The sequence below is a fragment of the Gopherus evgoodei genome, chromosome 2 (genome assembly GCF_007399415.2).
Source record: "Gopherus evgoodei ecotype Sinaloan lineage chromosome 2, rGopEvg1_v1.p, whole genome shotgun sequence".
NCBI lineage: Eukaryota > Metazoa > Chordata > Testudines > Testudinidae > Gopherus > Gopherus evgoodei.
In genome coordinates this window covers 91,827,907-91,849,293 of record NC_044323.1, presented here as the reverse complement: position 1 = coordinate 91,849,293, position 21,387 = coordinate 91,827,907, and the positions used below count along the sequence as shown (strand labels likewise).

Genomic DNA, 21,387 nt, shown 5'->3' with positions numbered 1-21,387 from the left:
GGTAAGGCCTTATAAACCAAGATTATGCCTACTCCGTATGGATATTCAAGACCTACTGGCATGTTTTATACGAATAAGTGTTTGTCCTGTTGTGCTTGACCAAATGTCCTAGGGAAATTGGAAAGCCAGTTTATCCCTATTCAATGTGAGCATATTAATAACCATCTAAAACTTATTTTAGTATAGCCTACTTCATAGTGAGAAGAGTGTCTGAAAAACACCAAATGGGGTTCTGGAACATCATTATTTTTGCAAACACAGAAGTAAAGACGGCAATTTCATAGTTGCCAACATTTTAAGATTCTTTTCCAAGGATTTTTCTCCAGCTAAGCCAGCGTATGGAAACTGCCAAAGAGCTGTGCACTCATCCTGGTGGATTTTAGGTTACTTTTAATCTGAATGCTCAGACTCATAACTTCTCCTCCCTATTAAACTCTATTTCGTGATTTTATAAAAAATACACTTAAACTAGTGATTGAGGAACTTCAAAAGTGGGATTCAAAATGAACAAACTCAGAAATTCAGATGCTTTTGTGTTCCAGCTCCCTTTATCCTTTCTCCCCATCATGACCCTTTCCCCCCAACAGATTTATCCCTGTCTGTGGCTGTCATCTTGAGGGCCTGAGAGAGGTCCATTTGCTGCTACTGCTCATCCAGGCAGTGGGGGAGGAGGGAGGAATGGTAGGACTTTTCTCACAACCTGTGGCTTTTTCCTCACTTTCTCTGCTGAGGAGGGCCAAGCCCCATAATCCAGCTATCCCCACTAAATTGATTCTTTCCACCACCACCCTTTTCACCACCCAATAGCTAATCTCATTCAGTCTATTTGGTACACTGCTCAATGGCCACTAGAGATAGAAGGCAAAACAAACCCCGCAGGCTGTAGCAACAGCCACAGTCCCTGGGTTCTGAACAACTGGGACTGCTTGCAGCTATGTATTTTCATTACTGAAAGGAAACTGAAGACCATTATTTAAGTTAAAAGACCAAAAAAAAAAATCAAGCAAACATTACAATTTCCTCTTTCTAAATATGAACCTGGGCACTTGACCAAGCAAAGTGTCCCTTACAAGTACTAATAAAAACAATACCCTTTAATAATGAAGAAATCAAATTGGGCATTCTGTTTTTCCTGCCCAACTCCACATGCACTGTACTAGCAGACTATGTTTCTTTGAGGACAAGAATTTTACCATTGAGCTAGTGGATAAACCTCAGACACATGCACGCATGCACAATGTGCATGGGTACCAGCTATAGAAAAACTGTTGGGAGTAGTGTACTGTATTTTTTTTAAAAAAAATCTCTATATAAAACTTTTTCACACTAGTATGTTTTTCTGTGCCTTGTTGCCTTTAAGTTATAAAGAAAAACAGAATGTTTTGTAGCTGCTCAATTTGCTTTAGTTATTACCATGTGAAAGAATTTGATGATTCTAATTTCCTTCTCTACGCTTCTTTGATTTTAGTACTATAATAACACTTCAATATCTGTTGTTAATTTGATGATAGCCAAGACTTTCTCATTAATTTTCTGCTATGCCATCATCCTGAGGACATACAATCACCAAATTCAAATGGCGGACTGGCAGTAGTTTAAATTAATTTTTGCTGAGTTAATTGTATAATTTTCATGCTGGTTATGCTTAGAAGTGGCTTCCTCTTTTGGAGATTGACACATTTACAAGCTACTTTTTTGATTGTCCAATATGAAATATACATAGATAATCACTGTTTATTTAAAACCAAGTGTGAGACAGAAAAAAATACAATGAGCCAGTATCATGTCATTTGTCAAACATTAAAGAAGATAAGAAGAGTAGAGCTGGCCAGAAAACAAGAATTATAGGTTGTGAAAAATGTTGAGGTTTCAGAATATTTCATTCTTCATGTGATGGGCGGAGGGAAGAGAGTAAGACCTCCACCCCAGAATAGCCCAGTGGTTAGGACACTTACATGGAAGACCCAGGTTCCAGGACTTGCTCTGCCTGATCCAGTGCACGCCCTTACTACTGGCCTGTTCTGGGGTTTTGTCTGGTTTTGATGAGAACTTTTGTCACGAAAAGTTTGTTTTGACAAATCAGCATTTTCCAACAACAAGAAAAGTTCTGTCCAAAAATTGCAGGTCAGGCTCTGGAGAAGATTCTCCCTCTGATACAGTAGTCACCATTAGAATATCAGCATGTCCCAAGTTACTGTATGGTGATATCTGAGATCAGTTTTCACTTACACTTAGAAGAGAAGACTTATATATCACATGTATGGTAAAGGTTGGTGTGAAATTATCCAGGATATAATCTGGACCAACGAATAGCTGTGTGCTCTCAGTTCTCCAACAGAGGGTGCCTCTTGCTCTGGTTTGCTGTGAGAGCTACCAATCCTGGTCTGCTCACACACAGCCTCCAGCAGGTAAGTTATTCCCAACTATATTGTATGAGTGCTATAGCATTCCATGAATTACACTGCAGAGTAACATCAGCAAATTCCCAGCCTCAGACTTCCCCTGAAATGTACATCCTGTCCTTCCTAGGTCTCTCCTGGACAATACAAGCTCATATAAAGTCTGTCATTTTATTAATAAAAAATGATATGCACAAATCCTGTTCTCCCAAATGGAGTTTTCCAAACACATTGGTTTAGATAAAACAATAAAACAAGTTTATTGACTATAAAAGAGATATTTTAAGTGACTACAAGTAATGAGGCATAAAAGTCAAAATTGGTTACAAGAAAAATAAAAGTAAAACACAACAAATGCCTACTTAACAAGCTAGAGTGAATTCAAAGCAAAGTGTCTCTCACCACATGTTTCCCTAGTCTTACTGGCTGAATTTCTTTCAGTCAGGATTCCTCCCGCTGTCCAGTTTTGCTTCCTTGTTCTTCAGATGTTGATGCTGTGGATAGAGAGACAAGGAAAGATATTTTGGGGCACCTGCTCTTCTTTCTTACAGTTCTTTCTCTTCTTCAAGAATCATCTCCAGCTGAGGTTCAGGAGACAAAAAGTCTGTGTGGATGGGAACCCTACACAGCTGTTTCTTTATCAAGATGTAGATTTTTTGCCCGCACCCTTTTTTCCTCCCAAAGAATGGCCTTTTGACTAGGTGATGGTCCATTTGATTTTGCTGACACCTGGCTGAGGCATCGGCTAGCTTTTTATCTCTGGGGAACTAGTTTGTGACTGCTCCCCAGGCTTGGAAAATATTTTAGTAATCTAACACAGTATAATCTCATAATTTTACATCCAGTGTTTCCACACATATTTTACCAGGGCAATACTGATCAGCAAATTTTGAGTTTTCAAATGACACCTCACAAGGTATAATTTGTATGAAATTTATCATAGTCCTGTAAAAGGGCTAAACATAGGGGTACAGACTGTCACAGTTGGTAAATGTTTTTAATGATTTCTATTGTAGTTTGCCTTTTGTGTTTCCAGCCCAAGCTGTTGTTGTTATTTAGTTGTAGCACAGTGTTGCCTAGTGGCCCCAACTGACATTATGACCCCATTCCACTAGGCATTGTACAAGCATATATATTAAGAGAGAATTCTTGACCCTGACAGATTATAATCTAAGTAGACAAGACAGACAAAGAGTGGCAGAAAAGAAGTATCATTATCCCCACTTTACAGATGGGGAGCTAAGGCAAAGAAAAATCGAGTGACTTGCTGAAGGTCACACGGAAAGTCAGAGGACTGAGCTGGGAACTGAACCCATATCACTTGTCCACAAGACTATCCTCCTTCAGAGGGCTAACACATTAACTGTACTTAGTCTGACAGCACACATCCATTGATAGGCAAAGCCTTGATTCATGGAGGCAACACCTTCAGCATACATATTGTTTTTTCCCCTTTATTTACATATCGTTTAAAAGCAGTGAAGTTTATAGATGCAGATTCAGGCAGATTTTTGTTATAAACTGGCAAAGTGATAATATGTTGGGATTTGGAGAGCAAAGAGGAGGATGAGGAGAAAGCTAAGAGATGGCAGTCATATAATCTTTCAGTACATTATTCTTCATACATAGCAGTCACAAGCAGGAAAGAGTAGAGATCTTAAACTGTCAAATGAAAAATTAAGTTAAAATGTTTTTCTATATTTTTAAATGACTGTGAAGATTATAGTTGTACATGACAAATCTAATATTTACAAGTATTTACACACGTGTGTGTTTAAGTGCAGTATATGCAATGCTTTCTGTTACCACCAAGACATGCTGGAGTCAGTTACACTCACAACTACCCCAATCCCAAAACTTGATCCTGCAAATGCCAGAAATAACCCCATTGTTATCAGTGGGACTCAATGTGGGCATGAGTTTTGGTTGCAGGATTGGGGCCTTGAAATCTGAGTGCTTCCATCTTTTGATAACCTGATGGTGGGTGCAAATAAGGTATTGCAAATGCAAAGGGAGGCAGGGACTCAATCTAGCTGAACCACACTCTGTTAATGCATTTTGAAGTCTTATGCCTGCAGACTGTGAACACACCTGGCCTGAGTAGGTGGGACTACTCGGTGAGTAAGGGCTGCAGGAGCAGACCGTGGGGACTAGCTCGGATCAGTGAGGGCGACAGGATCAACCAGTTGTTACTGGTTCAGAGAGGGATATTATTGGAAGCTATACATTTTAAAAGCAAATACTGTACCTATTAAACTGACAATTAGAATAAAAGGGTTGCTCAGGAGTCAGAGCAGCAGCACATCATATTTCAAAACAGTGCAAAGTATTACCGGGAAGAAAATTAAGAGCTGCTAAAAATATATTCATGGACTGGAGAAAGAAAAACAGGTAGAAGAAAATGTGCAGGTTCCATTAAGCTGCAGAAATTTTCTGTGGACACACCAAGGTACATTTTCAAAGCAGCATATGGGGTTTATTCTGGTGTCTCTAATTTTAACATGAATGGGAGTCACGTGGCATACTCCCTGCATATGACTTTGAAAATATCCCCCTGAGCAGTTAAGGAAGACTGAAACCTCTTCAAAATCATTTTTCTACCAATTCTGAAATGTTTATAAATGAAGGCACTGATGGATTTAAAGTAGCCCTACACACTATAAAGTGGAAATATAACAGATAAAAAGATATTGACTACGTGCTGTAAATACGCTTGGGTTCCAGTCTACAGGGAACTGAACCTGGAGGAAGCAAACCTGGATCTGCTCCCACTTTGGCCACTGATTCTGTGTGATTTTGACCTTTTTGTGTCTGTTTCACTGAGATCATTATGCCTGCCAACTTTGGTAAAATGCGTTGGTATTCAGATAGCTGCATTTTCACAATCATATGTTGGTACAGTTCCATTATGTTGCTTTTTAGGGTAACAGTATACTCAAATTCTCTGCATTCAAGTTGCTTTCATTGATTTGCTGCATCTGAATTGCAAAGGCTCTACTTATAGCAAATAATAGTTTAAAAAAACAGATGAGTTCTGTCTCTCTCTCTCTGACTTTCCTCCTCTCTATGGTTTCTGGTGACTGTATAGGTGATCTCAAAGGGCCAGAGTAACTGCCAGGTGTCCATCGTCTCTCTCCTCTGTTCAGGGCCAGCTCCAGGGGTTTTGCTGCCCCAAGCAATCAAAAAAAAAAGTCGCGATCTGCGGCGATTCAGCGGGAGGTCCTTCGCTCCAAGTGGGAGTGAGGGACTCTCCGCTGAATTGCCACCGAATACCTGAAAGTGCCACCCCACTCCAGAGTTGCCACCTCAAGCACCTGCTTGATAAGCTGGTGCCTGGAGCCGGCCCTGCCTCTATTATCTCTCTGAAGTACCAGAAAGAGGGTTTTGACTGACTAGGCTCAGGTCATTGAGCCATCAGACCTATGTTGCAGTGTCGTTGCCTGGCTCATTTATGACAAGCTTTTGCTTTGAACAATCGTGAAATAAACACTTGCCGCCTGATGAGAGTGAAAAAGATGTACAATACATTTCAAAGTGGTGCAGCAAATGTGTCTTGAATATACATTTTGTAGTTATAAAATTCACAGATATGCTCATTGATGAAGGTTTCCCAATGGAAATTCCAGGGACACTGTGACATCATTTGGAGAACCAAGACTTTCCAGGTAAAATTGGGGTGCTTGGTCTCTTGATTGGGTCTTGAATATCTAGCACTTTTATGGAAAATCTAGAGAGTACTATTCTTTTAAAAAAGTCAGTTGAAATCAGCCTTAGAAGGTTGGTATTTTTCCTTCTGAGTTGAGAGATCTTTGATATAGTGCTTAGGTGAAATGTATTGGTTAACAAAACTTGATTTTACAGTGCCTCCCAGACAGAGAACTGTTCTAGCATGTATACGCTACTATGTACATAGGAAAAGATTTAAAAAGTAGCAACAAAACACCCACAGAGTGATGAGTAAAATCTTCCTAGAAAATAGATGATATTAAATTAGATCCCTGCAAGTGCTCTTTTAATTTTTGATGCCTGCATTAGCAGTCAGGAACAGCAAAGAACTGAAGGCAGGGTGGTTGTAATAGGCTCCTTGCTGCTTTGCCAACAGAACCGTTATCATCTGAATTAAAATAAAAATTCTCTCTGAGAAAACTCATATTGGCATATAGTCACATGACACAGCTGACAGGCAATGCCTGTGGCTGTGAATACAGTGTGCATCTTCTAAAGAGCCTCATTCTTTATGCTTTGAGGGAGATCTTGATTTAAGGGGAGTGAATTGCAGGGTGGGGTTTGTCTCTGTGATGGCAGGCATGGTGATGCTGCAGTGTTGATTGCATGTTTAGTATGTGGATGATTAAGAGAGAAGTAAAAAGCATTCGGAAGATCAATTAGAGGAAGACTCATTAAATGGAAGGAAGTTCTGAGCAGATGGGATAGCCTGGATGAAATGAACGGGTTGGGCTTGGTGCGTGGGCTGAATGGTGAGAAATGTTTGTTGGAGAGGAAGTTCAGTGAGTGCTTTCCAACAGCTGGTCCTTCCTACTAGTCTTAAGAGAGAGAACAGTTTTAGTAGTCACTTGAAATGTTTTGAAGCAGGTAGAATACTATATCCATAAAAACCTCTAGTCGTGAATAAAAATGGAGTATAGTTATATCTGTTCAGTCAGCAATTGTATTTGCAAGGCAAAATGGAAGGTGGGAAGTTACTTACTCTTTCCCTAAAACAATGGGAATAGGGCATTTTTCTTTGTTTTTTTGCTAAGGGTATGTCGGAGTCAAGGTGCGTTATTTACTGGTATTACATAGGTTGTCACTTTCAGAGCTTGAGAATCTCCTCTGGGTCTTCACAGCTTGTCATTCATTATTTTTATAATATACATTTGAAATTCTGTGAAATCAAAATAGGTTGTTAAATTTTTCCTTTCACAGATGTCTTTGTTGTTGATTTGTTACATCAAGACAGTGCCCCTCCATTTCTCTTGGTTTCCAAAGTGGAGAGTCTGAAGTTTTTCCTCCTGATGTTTCTGCAGCCCATCTAGCCTGGTTGGAACTTCCATTAAAACACTGGATACAACAAGCAATATAAAAAAGAGACTACTATGTGAGTGCACAGAGCAACACTCATGTATATGTATATGCAATGTGTTGCATTCATGTGTGTACGCCACACGTGTGTATATACGTGTGTGTGTGTGCAAGCATACACATGAATGTTGCTATGCTGGGGGTAGTCTGAAAAACAGAGCACATTTGCTTATTAGGTAATTAGGTATTGCCCTGTGTGACCATTTTTTATTTATATTGTCAATGCAAAACTTTTCCTTCAATATTGCCAATTTAAGGAAGCAAGCAAGTAATAAGCAGTGAATTACATTATTTTCTATTCAGCTTAATTTTGTTGGGGGAAGGCAGATAGATTTGTAGAATAGTTTGAGCTGTTCTAGAAAGGCAGTGTTATTTAATGGTTGAATGAGATATGAGTCATCAGGACTTCTGAGTTCTATTCCCAGCTCTGCCATTAAGTTTAGTCTTGGAAAACCCTGTCACCTTTCTGTGCCTCAGTTTACTCTTCTTCTACATGTATGTTCTGATATTTACCTACCTTGTAAGGGTCTGATGGGGCTTCACTGATGCTAAATCCTCTGATGAAAGGCACTATGGAAGGCTATAGTATTATTAATGAAATGTTCATCATCATACTAATATAGTTTTTCCAAAGGCTGCTGTACATGTGATTATTGCTTTTAAATGCAGAGGTTAGAAAATGTTCAAATTTTAACAAAAAGTAAATCAAAATGCTAGTTTTTCCAAAGCTGCTCATAGAAATACTTACAAGTCCTGTAGAAGTTAAAAGGTGTTCAGTGATGTTCTCTGGCCCACTGTTCTTAATATTGTATTAGGTTAAAACTTAAGACTGCATTTTCAGGGCAATAAAAATTCTCACACTAATAACTTTTTTCCCTTTCTACAGAAAAAAGTGAGACTTTTGAGTGAACAGATTTAATGTGGCTGCATGGCAGATGCACTGACACACAAACTACTACAGTCTCTGGGGTGAATAATCTCCTCTTTAGATAGTTCCCAAATACTATTTATGTAATTCACATACTAAAAACACATACATGATTATTTACACAATGAAGCATGGAAGCTCCAGAGTCATTAGTTTAGCACAGACATTTCTGGGAGCATTTTATTAAACTATTTTCTCCTTTTGTTTTCGTATCTACTCTGAAAAATATAAAAAGCAAATGACCCATAAATCATCTTTTTATTATTTTATGTGACCAAGTAGAGATCACATCAACATGTTCTGATAGAAGATGAGCATAACAAAATACTGAGCAGTTGATATTTCTGCTAGGATTTACTCTTATACACACTTCCTGCCAAGTATTCAGTTTTATACATATGTGAGGGAGAGGGTGAGTGGTAGGAAGCAAAGATCTATTTTATTCCCCTTCATTGCAACAGCATCAATGCATCAATAGCACCCTCGTATGCTGCTCCCTTCCCCTCAAGCTAACAGAGAACCTTAAAGGGTGCTCTTGGAGTTGGACTCTCTGCATCAGAGGTAAATTCAGTCTTTGTCATTAGCGAAGTGAGTGTTAGGGGAGCAGCTAAAACCAGATGCCCCATTGACTGTTGTTGGCATGAGGGTGCAGCAGTATAAGATTACTTCTGTGCTGGCCAAATGTCTTCAAAGCAGAGAGAGTAAAAGAAGGAAAATTTTAACTTGATTAACATATGTGGAAGTCCTTCTCAACAAGGTGGTTAAGTATTTTAGCATTGGACAAAATTATATAGTTGGTTGAATTCAAAAACCCGAGACTAGAAGTTTGGTTTGTAACACCCAGAGAGGGGAAGTTTTAGACTTTGTAATACCCCAGAGATCATTTCTGTTGCCCTTGTAATTTTATGCTTAGAATATTACCTGCAGAAATGCTGGAGTTGATGGTCTGAATTCTTCAGCTATTTTTTATGTACTGGCTTGATGTATAATTGATCTGTAGTTCTGGAACACCACTCTATATGGTATATATTTGAGATGACTGGATTTATAGGTTGCAGAGAGCTGCAGGGCTGGTTTGTGATATTTTATTTTATTTTATTTTATTTTATTTTATTTTATTTTATTTAGGGGTGATAAATAAAAAACTGACCTTGTGTATGGCCTTTACAAACCTAAATCACATTCTACAGTTGCTTTTTCAGATAAACATTTGATATTTCAAGTCCTAAGGTCAGGTGTCATTGTCACCAGGCTGTGCCCTATACTTCATATCAAAAGCCACTGACCTTAAAATCTAACCACTGCAAAGAGGAATATTCACCATTTTATGGATTTTGGGTACTCTGTTTTTTAAACCTGAGGTTCTCATTTTTCTTTTCCCATGTAAATATTTTGGTTCAACTTGATAGCTGGTGCATTTATTTCTTCAAGTCTGTTCATTTCCTGCTCCCATTACACGGGAATCATCTTGCAAAAGAGATCCTAAGTAGTGAAGCCATGTTTGTAGAGGAATGTGACCTCAACAAATTATAAAAGTTGAAGGATTTATTTGCTGCTTATTGCATTGGCCAAGCATAATTGAAAACTTCCACTATTATTGTAATTGTTGTTATGCATATTAATATCTATAGTTTATGATTTTGCATTTTTCATTTCAGAATAGATATCTGAACTTTGCGGACATTAATAAACCCACATAAGCCCTTTTTTAGTGAGGCAAGTATTATTATTCCATTATACAGAGATGTTTAGGTGAAGTGACTTGCCCTCAGTGTCTCAACGAGTTAGCATTGGAATTGGAACTGGAACCCCGAAGTCATGATTCTCCAGCCCACCTGCTGCCGACCTCCCAGCTTTCATATAAATCATAGACATTGCAGGTGGAAAAGACTTAACAGATGCTCTTGTCAATTCCCCCAGCCACTGCATAATTGATTTCTGTGCTAAGTTCTGCTGAGTTGGAGGTCCTTAGTTGTCAGAGGAGATGAAAAAGCATTGCAGACTCAGCGTTGCTAAACAGACCAGGTATGTATTTCTTCAGATATTGCCCAACATCTCAGGAGCCCAAAGGTCAAGCTTTATTTGTATAAAACTAGCGGACTTCTTATTTAATATGGAGGTGCACTGCATGGAGGCTAGAAGCCCCTGCATCTGAAAGGAAGGCAGCTCTGATTAAGATGAAGTACCACATGCTGAAAAAATAGTCTCTTTGGCCCACATCTCAGTATTGGGGTCAGGGCTGCATTGTAGAACTCTGTAGGCTACATTTGACTCACAGGCTGCACTTTAAGCAAGATAGAGAAATACAAGATGCAACAACTGAGCTAACTGGAGGAAGGGGTGTGCAGGCCCAGTGATGTAGGAGCAGTCTTACATACTCCTCAAATTATAAATATAATAATCTCCAGGAGAGGTACATTTGAGTCAGAGGATACTGCATAAGGGTGATTCTATCTCAATGGGGAAAATGCTGCATGCCGCAAACAGCAAATATCATCTCCTTACAATAGGCATGAGTATTAAATGTTCTGTGCCTCTGCATTTGCCTCTGACTTTACTGGGAGCTATGGTTGTAGACCAGGCTAATCTGATTTGCAAAGGGGTATGTGTGCGTATTGCATATTATTTTTTTCTCATTCCTACTACACACCACACTGTATATCTGTCCGGAGGCAATGTATGTGATATATAACCTAAAATTAATTCTATCTATCTATCTATCATCTAATCTTGTGTGTGTGAAATTTCCCATATAGGCTTTTTGTGGGATAGCTCACATATTACTATGTAAAAACACTAAAAAATGTGTACAAAAAAAATTTTAATCAAAAGAAATTGGCCCAATTTTCAATAGAGAAAAATTCATTTTTTTCCATGTATTTGGAGAAAAAGTCATTAAATCAAACTTAATGAAAAATTATCAGACCTGAAGGTTTTTTATATGTTTTTAAATATTTTCTGTGGCTCTAGTTATTAATGCCTGCCTGAGTGAGTAGAGACTCAAAAGAAAGATGTGGGTTTGCCTCTAGAATGAATGCTTTACCCTTGCAAATAGACTATCGGGTGGGTAAAACATTCACCCAGAATTTGCAGAGTTATCAGCTAATTATCCCATTGAAATGAAGGAGCTTTTGTCACCACAGAGAACCAACAGCTGCTGTGATTCTGTTGGAAGTCTGTGCAGACCCCATTCCAGTAGACGTCTATCTTCTTTATGAGGCCACGTAAGCTCCAAACATCTTCTAGCACCAGTTGGAGATGTAATGCCGTTGATTGTACTGACTTGCTCTTGTAAGGTGAGAAGACAATACTGATGATAATTACTGCTGAGTCAACATGCAGTAACTTCCATGTGAATTTTCACTTGGAAATCCACAATCTTGTAGGGGGAATGCCAAGAGCAGCTATTCTCTAATTCCACTCCTACCTACCTACAAAACGTCTTATTTCCCAGCTTCTATTTGCTGTGTCTGCTTGACCTGATGAATTCACCTTGATTTTTGTATGGGCCTGTTCTATATAGGTTCAACGGTCTGGTCTTGCATCCCTGAAGCCCTCATAATTCATCTGTCACCAGTGCTTATATGGCCCCCCTATACCATAATATCTAAGCACATCATAATCTTATGTATTTATCCTCAAAACATGCTTGTGAGGAAGGGGAGTGCTATTATCCTCATTTTACAGAGAAGGAAGCTGAGATGATAGACATTCAAAGTGACTTACACAGACTCACAGAGGACATCTGTAGCACAGAAGAGATTGAACATGGATCTCCTGAGTTCCAGTCTAGCACTTTAATCAGTGATGCTCTTTCTTGTCATCACCATGAAATCAGTTCAATTGGGGAGACAACCAAAGAGTATGGAAACTGAGCCTAAAGGAGGGTTCACCCTATACTTCAAAACAATATTGATCATCGTCTTTGCCTGTGGTGGTGGTTTGTTAAGCAAACTGAGCATGAATGAATGGTCTTGTACTCTGTATATCATACCACAGTACTAGCAAAAAGAACTATTAATCTGATTAGGAAGTTCTCCAATTTAATATTGCCTTAAAAGCTAAATTACTGTGCAGAGGCTCACTGGGACTGTGACAGATGATCCTTCTGTGTATTGCATTTTGCATTATTTTATGTTATTTATTTGTTTGTTTCTATTCTGTGTAGCTGTCCTAAGCTCTTAGTGGTAACAAATCCACATTGTCCATAAAACATAACAAATAACAAAATAAACAATTGCAATGCTTGTGTACATTGACTTGCATATAAATAAGATAAACCTTTCACTTTATTTCCGTTGCCCTCAAACTAACCTCATCTCAAATGCCTGGAGAAATAAAGATGGCTTTTTCAGCACACCCTGATGCTTAACAAATCTGGCTATAAATTAGCCCTTCTCTCCCCCAAAATGCAAATTGGCTGCCTTCTGCAATTTAATGTTTCAAAACTAAAAGAGCGACCATAAATGACAAGAGTGCTGGATAATGATTTATAAAGATATTCACTCTCAAGAAAGCGGCTGACTGCATTGTTTTAAATATCTAGTAAAACAAAAGCTGGGAAAAGGTAATGAAATTTGAAAAGTTGCTCCTAATCCATAGCAAATCCAGTTTGTTGTGCATGATTAAAAAAGCATTTTTTTCTCGAAAATGAATGCTGATGTGCCAGCATTGCAGCGTAGTGACATGAGCACGGATGATTCTTAAACGTGGCCATTTGCAGTACTTAATACAGTGGTTCTGTAGAATACATAAGTGTTTTTTCCCAAAAAACGGGCCCCATCTTGTTCTCTGTTTAGTAAGTTCAAACACATTCATGTAAGTATATTGACAGAGAGCTGTTTCCCTTTCTGTGTAGCTGAGGTATTTATAGGACCCCATTACCATAGTGTCTGGGCACTTTACAATCTTTAATCCTTGTAAGACCCGTGCAAGGTATAGCAGGGCTGCAATTCCCATTTTACAGACTCAGTAACTGAGCACGTAAAGGCTAAGTGTCTTGCCCAAGGTCACACAGAAGTTAGTGGCAGAACATTGAATCCGAGCCTCCTACGTCTCAGGCTAGTGACCACTGGACGATCATTCCTCTTTTTTTCCCCATTGCATCCCCCACTTTACTTCCCCAAATCAGGCAATGCTTACTCCTTCTGCTGTAAGGGCTGGATAGGAGTGACCCACATTTCTGAATTGTAATCCACATGACAGATGAAGGTTTTTCCTGTTGACAGTTGAACGTGAGCCCCATTTAGCTGTAGGCAGGATGATGAGTATGAATCTGGAGTCAAGGCTTGGGTGGGGGGGGCTAAGATAAGAGATGTTAAAGACCATTTGGGGAGCAGATCATTAATAGAGGCACACAGGTGCCTATGAACCACTGATAAAATAATGTTATTTCCGAAAGTTGTGCAGTGGAAATAAATTGGCCAGGGTTAGGTTGTAGATCCTCTTGGTTTGGGTTTGCATGTGTGTTTCACATTAATATATTTCCTGGGGCCCACAGAAGAGCTGGGAAGCTAAATCTAACATTTTCATAGCCTGTACATCTATTTTTGTCCTGTGATTGATCGAATGAATGATCAAACCCAAAATATCATTAAGATCAGCAATCTGTGTATACCTGCATAAGCAATACTGTCTGGCTAGAGATGTGTATATCCCTCAGTGTATATGTATATGATGGCATGCCAGTACACATCACATACATATATGTATGTGTGCACTTCTGTATATGTATGTGCAGGTTCTCATGGTATGTTAGTAGAGGCGAAGCAAATATATGTCTGTGTCTGTATTTGCATGTATGCATGAACATTGTGTGTATGCAGAGGGAAAGCAACTACGTATGTGTGTTTTCCCAGGGTATATGTAAGGAGAAAGCAAACTCTCAATCAAATAAGTAGTGAGAGTAGGAAAAAAAGATGAGATTGCAGTTGATTATGAGTCTGGCAGCAGATGTTCTACACAAATCTAGCTCGCTGCATCCAGTCTGTTTCCATGGTGATGGAATCAGTAATTGTTAAGCTCAGGCGCTCTCCCCTCCTCTTCTCCCAGCAAGGTGGAAACTGGATATGAGTCTGAACTCTCCCTAGACAATTGCCAGGCCCTAAAAAATAGCAGGAGGGCTGACGGAGTGGGAGATACAGAGACAGGGAGCTATTATTTTTCCCTTTATGATACTAGAAGTGAGTCGCTCTTCCTAGAAAATATAGTCTCTGAAGATGCTAAATAAATGGGCAGGAGTTTCCCTGAAATGGAGGCTCGCTGTGATTGGCTGCTGTTTCCTATGTTCTTGCCAATTGGAGCACAATTGGGCTCCAACACTCTAAACATAAGCAAAGCTACATGCTTATTCTTTTGGACTTGAAGTATACACGAGGCAAAGGTGTGCAAAGGAGGGGGTCTCCTTTCACATAGCTAAACTGAAAACAGATCTCATTAAAGAGCTTCATCGGAGACCATCTGCTGTTGAAGCACGTTATTCCATCCACAGAAAGCATTAAGTCATTTCCTTGCTGTAGTATAGGAGGCAAATTTGTCATCGGGAACAATGGAACTACAGGATCTCTGTAAGTAAATCTCTGTGTGTACTTATCCTGGTATTTCAGTCTGAGAACAGATCAATAAATAGTTTATCCGCCAAGAAAGAGGAAGGCAGATTAGCAACAACTGTAAATAGCACAAAGAGGGGCTTTTTATTTGTTCGTTTCAGATCTAGCTTGATAATGGATTTTATTAATGTCTCTAGATATCAGATGTACAGTAGTTATCTATTAGCTGTTTGTATTGCCTTGGGTTATCATTTAGCCTTTTTAGGATTAGTATATGGAAGGGTTTTATATTTTGCTCGGTAATTCAGACTGTTCCTCTATTTTAATAAAGAAAGTGAATCTCTTACTCCAAACTACATGGAATAGAAAACTGCAGGCACAAAAGTAGGAGCTGCCCCTGTGTGGTCACCAATGTTGTATTGTCGGCAGGCACATTATTATAATGATCTGTAAGGCACTAGTTCAGACATCCAGCCAAAACCAGCCATTAGTTGTCGATCATCCATCGCTATTCTCAATATAGTGAATCATGGCTTTACTGCCGTTTATTACAGTTATTTTTAAAAATTAATTTCAGCAGCAAGCTCTTCTATTTGTAAGTTCTGAGAAAGGAGGGAGCCCTTTGTTTTTTCACTAAGCAGGTGAGTGCAGGGCAAGCACAGAGAGTTCCCTTCTTTCCTCAGGTGGGGGCATACATTGGAACTTGCCTCTTGTGACTTGTCAGTTTACATCCTGTTAAGTAGATACTGCACAGTTAAAGTCAGTGGGGCAAATTCATCCGTCCGCTGAAGTCAGTGGAGTTACACCAGCCATGAATTTGACCCTTGTTTATATTTGATCAGGTACTTCTCATTGGACTGAGAGCTTTGCTGCTCAAAGCTCTTGGATGACTCTCACAGTATGCAGTTCATTTATCTGGGTCAGGACAACACATAGGAGAGAGGATGAAATTAGAAACAATAAATGTCTTCCTTTGTGGCTACATCTGACCATGATCTTTGGGAGATATCATAACCAAATGTAAGATAAACGCAGCATGAAGCTGCTTCTAAGGGTCCATTTTCAGCATGGTGTGTGCACGTGAGGAGTTAAGCACACAATTTCTTTTCTTTTCTCAATGCTAAGAACTACTGTGAGCCTAACTTGCTACACTGCTGCCTGAAAATTTCATCCCAAGAGTCTCCTTTTCATACATTGCTAAACTGAACAGTTTTGCTCTCTAGATATTTCCTCACATATTGTGGCAGGCAGAGGTACTATACAAGGCTCGTTCCTTCCATGAAAGGAATAGAGCAGGAGTGGCCACATACGACAATCTTCAGAAGTTCGAGAACCAGGGCACACCTGCCGGGAGCCGGGGGTTGAGGCTTCAGTCCTGCTCCTGCTGAAGCCCCGAGCCCTCGCAGGTCTGCCACACAGGGCTGAAGCCCCAAGAACCCCTCCTCGCTGGGCAGAAGCCCTGAGATGCACCTCCTTGCTGGGCAGGAGTCCCTACAGTACCATCCCAGTGCAAGGCAGAGGTCCTGAGCTCTCCCCCTGCCCCAGTCTGGTAGGTGGAGAAAGAGAGGGGTATGCGCAGCTCCACTTAATGTAAAAGAGCCACAGTTTGGCCGCTCCTGAAATAGAGCCTGGTTAGGATGTTTTGGCTAGAAAAGGAGTGTGTGTGTGTGTGTGTGTGTGTGTGTGTGTGTGTGTGTGTGTGTGTGTGTGTGTGTGAGAGAGAGAGAGAGATAATATTTGGGTTAGAGAGAAATATATTGTAAGTGTGTGTGTGTGTGTAATTTTCAAGAATTCTCTGATTAAAATGATTTTTTTTAAAATATAGAATGTAGGATTCCATTATATTAATACAGTCAAAATGTCCCTTAATGAAAGGTGGAGTTGGCTCTTCTAATTATTTGTGAACGTTTAACATAATTCATCGCTAATTCCAGAAGACCATAGGTTATGTTTGAATTCTTTTTCTTTATGACCACTACAGTATTGGTCACTGCTTTCTACATTTACCAGTGGCCCTTGGGGCATCTTTTATTAAAAAAGTGTCCCTAGATATTCGGTGTCAACTTGACTACAAACTAGGTCACTTTCCTGATCTTTGCAAAGGGGAGAGATGATATGTTTGCAACCATTGTCCATTCTTGGGGAACTTACTCTCAATGCTAAATGGCACTAAGTGATGAAAACTAAATCCTGGAAAGGAGATGATGATGTATCTGCTGTGCTAGCAGGCAGCTTATTCATCTTTAGTATATTGGCATCTGCATCACTAAAAATATCACCACAGATGACAGCCTAAGCAGAGAGAGGTGCCCACTCACAATCTTAGAGGTGGTCCCTCTGTGTCAGGGCTGAGATACATTGAAAGCACAGTTGCGAGCTTTCACGTGGTAAATAAACACCCCGACTTGAACAATAAGCCAAAAATCAAGCTAATCCCATTTAAAAACATGGCCAAAACAAGACAGTCCCTAAGAACCCCAACACTATATGTGACTAGATTCCTACAGTGTGCAGTCTGGGACTGTGGTGGGCCCACTGTGCACCCCTGACACTTTCTTGCCCCACTTGCCCCTTGCTCCTGCTTGCCAGGAACCAATCAAAAAAAAAGAAGGAGCAAGCTACAAGTCAAACAAGTTACAAGCCACAAATAGCCAACAAGCAACTCACAAGCCAATTAAGCCAAAAACAATCCAAATGTCTGCATTTTATTCAGGGGTTTGGCATGTTTGATGGGAAAGACAGCTGGGTGTACTGCCCGGAGTGTACCTCTCCTGTGCTGTAATTTCCAGGGCTGTCCTTCTGAGCACCTTTCACAGGCACTGAAATATGCACTTAAATTCAATCAAACAATGGCTTTCTGCTTTCTGCTGTGTCTTAAGACTGATAATATTTGGGTTAGAGAGAAATATATTGTAAGGTTATTACAGTTCTAAAACATTATCTGAATTCTTGCTAGTGCTTCAGAAATATAGTTCAAACAGAATATAAATGTGTCAAGTTCAGTCACTGTCGTTAACCACTGTTGACTGACAGAATTCCTATATCTCCCATAACCTTGTTTGAAGGGATTTATTTCCTTGTCTATCCCTGTACATTAGCAGCTAAAAGGAAGGGGGTGGGGTGAGAGAGAGCCTTTAATTGCTAAGCTTTGGGTAGTGGATCATAGCAGTCTGTCTTATGGCTTCAACCCACTGTGGTGGCTGAGTTAGAAAAATCAGTGCTGAAATTAAAGATATATTTTGAATTAGATTTTTGGCCTTTATGGTATATAGAACAGTTGTTTGCAGTCAGTAGAGGCATGCTGCATATTAAACTGTAAGCAAACAATATCAGAGTCACAGATGATAAGGATTCCAGCAAGAGAAGAGCAGGTGGACTTCAGTGAGCATTGTGGCATGTTGGCAGCAATCAGGACATACACTGCTGAAGGATGCCATCTTGGAGTAGCTTTAATTTCCTGGGTAGACTTGGAAAACTTTTCAGTGGGCTCCTGTGTCTTTTAAGAAATGTTTACAATAGAGCTGCACCAGTTTCCACCAGCTGTGAATCTGGCCCACATTTTTTGCTTACATTTTTCTTGGGAGATAAGCTGTAAGACTTTATTGCAAAGGCCTTTAATTGTTTCTCCTTTCCTGCAGCAAAAATAACACCTTAGAATAAATACAATGGAGTAGACATTGTACAGGAAAGTGCTTCTAACTGTTGACTTGACACGACTTGCTTTCAGATATGTGCATTTACTGTGTTAACCATTTCTCTGTGGTTTTGTAGAGCCTCATTTACATAACGTTAATCTTTACTGGGCAAATATAGCAGAAGACTAGAAGGGATGCTTCCTTTAACAGAGAAGCAGTAGAGCAGATGGCTGTAGATTTTACACAGTTTCTGTATATTTTTGCACAGTTAAAGATTTTTAATTGGAGTATTTCATCTTTCTCTGGAACGTAACCCTCATTTCACTTCAGTGGAAACACTGTAGCCATTGCCAACCCAGATGAACTGTTCACTGCATTGATGCTAAATCCACCAGTGTCATCATTTTTGCCTAGCTCTTGTTTATTTTCACCCTATTAATCAAAAAAGTTGACACACCTTGTTTGTAAAGCCAAATTCCATTTGCCAGGTGGTAGTAGGGAAGATAAAATCACAGATTGCTCTGAATAAAACTGCCATGGATGATAACCTCAAATCAAAGCAGGTTCTAATCTTTGTTTACGTTGTAGTGCAAAATAAGTTTTTATGGAAAAGTTAATCTACAGTTAAAAAAAAAATAAAAAAAAGAGGACCTACAAAGATGTGTCCAAATTCAAATATTGGCCCAATAACAGAGAGATTCCTCTTCTCCTTTCCTTCCAAACACGCAAGTACACCTTTAATAGCGTTTGCTCACAGATGCAAGTGTACGCGTACACACAGAGAAATAGCACTGAATCAAAATGGAACAGCAAGAAAACAAAAGATTGAATCATAAAAACCCATTGATTAGCTTGACACCCATTTTGTTCAGCATTTTGCAGCATTAAACTGAAAACATCTATGCTTCACAAAAATTTTCTGAACAATAGGAACTGTCAACTCTGGCAGATTTTACAGATCTGCCGTTGTTCCTGCATTGTCTTAAAGCTCTAGGTGGCATGCAGAAAGATTTTTGGCAGTTGTTCAGGAATGGTCTAGTAAAGAGGAGTCACATGTTGCTTACCTCACATATGTCATTTGCAATTAGAGTGCAGCTAAGCACAGAACTTTAGAAGCACGCTTAACCCTATTCCGGTGTTTTAATTTTATTGTATCCACTTAATGTTTTTTCTGAAAAGAACACTTTTGATTGTTCTCAATTACAAAGATCTTAAACCCTGAGGGTTTAAAAGCAAGCCTTACAATACAAATTAGAATGATTTGGAACTGTGTACTATAAACATACATGTTCAAGTTCGAGTTGTGTCACCTACTTTCTCTCTTACAGTTAGGGCCTGATTCCCATCTGACACAGTTTTTAAAGTGGTGTAAATTCATCAATTTCAATTGAACTACTTCTCATTTATACCGGCATGAGAACAGAAGCAGGTTCTTCAAGGATTTTGGGAGGTACGGAGGCTTCTAAAACAATTCCTTTATCTCCTCCATGTAAGACTCATTCAGAATGACCCCAATAACCATTACCAGGTCTGTTTAATTATGCACATATCTAGTGGACAGTCAGCTTGGCACCTTTTTGGTCAACATACAAATGCTTTCAGTGCTGTGTGGTGGCTTAACTGGTCCATGGTCATCTCAGAAGAGTACAGTGATTGCCCTGGGCCATCTTCCTCAATGTGCATACCATGCATCAGAACCTTTAAAAACTGTACTTACGATGGGAAGGCAAAGAATATCACCACAGAGTCAGCCCCACTCTCTTTGGCATCCCACTAATTCACAAAGAGATTTATTGGCCAGTTATTCCCAGCTGCTGACACATCAAACACCAATATTTTTATAAAAACACCCAAAGGCCCATCCCAAACCCCATCCACATGAGAGAGAGAGAATGTATGGAGTCCGATTCTTGGTACAAAAAGAAAAATGCTACTTTCCTCTACCCTCTTGCAATGATCCAGAAACCTCAAAAAAAAAACCACAGCCCCTTCTAAATAATAATTAATATTACAATAAATAAAACCACTGCCATCCACAACATGCATCTTCCAACATATAACATCCTCCTATTTCCATCGTCCCAACCAGCACTGGCATTCTTGAGGGAACTGTGATAGACAGCAGAAGGCATCACTATCATACAGTGGAGCCTTAAACGTTAGAGTTTCCCTATCCCGTCCCGAGGTTCCCAGAGGCTACAATGAATGGCAGCAAGGAGATGGTGTCAGTGTGTAGAACAGTGTAATAGGTACCCCCTCTCTAACTGGAAATGCTGCTCTTTGGTGGGAAGGAGACAGCAGTAGTACCAGCATCAAGGAGAGTAGCCATCTTTATATTAGTTTCCCCCCTCCTGGAAGTAATATCAGGACATTGAGTAACTGTCTGGGAGCTTTCCTCTGCTTTCCTTGCTGATGTGGTAGCATGTTTGAAGTGTGTCTGTAGGGGAGAGGGGTGATTCTGGGGACCTATAGCTTTCCTCACCCATGTTGATTCTCTTCTCTGCCCTGCCTTTCACCATCTAGTGCCCTTCCTCCTTTCCCGGAGGGACTATGCCTACAGTTGGCAAATACTGCTATAGCTGGCAAAGCAGCAGCGATAGTCCGCTTGTATGAGAGGAAATGTGGTTTATCAGTGAGGACAGTAGCCTAGAATACGGGAGACCAAGGTTGAAGAACCTGTTCTAGTAATGGAGGCCATATAAGTACCTGAGATAGGCCGATAGCATTATTTCCCTTTTCACAACACTTCCAAGTGCAGTATACACATTCACTTATAATAAAGATTCAGTTACCCC

At 39.7% G+C, this 21,387-nt stretch overlaps 1 protein-coding gene across 4 annotated transcripts in view; it reads left to right on the top strand.

The window, feature by feature from the left end:
• ELMO1 (engulfment and cell motility 1) overlaps positions 1-21,387 on the top strand; it is a 464,971-nt gene that overhangs the window by 336,038 nt on the left and 107,546 nt on the right. Inside the window, exon 1 of one of the 4 annotated variants that reach the window (XM_030551370.1) lies at positions 14,523-14,975. The exons of the other annotated variants lie outside the window; for them this stretch is intronic. The gene's annotated coding sequence lies outside the window, so the exon portion shown is untranslated. Of the gene's footprint in view, positions 1-14,522; positions 14,976-21,387 lie in introns of those variants that run through there. 4 annotated transcript variants of the gene reach the window in all.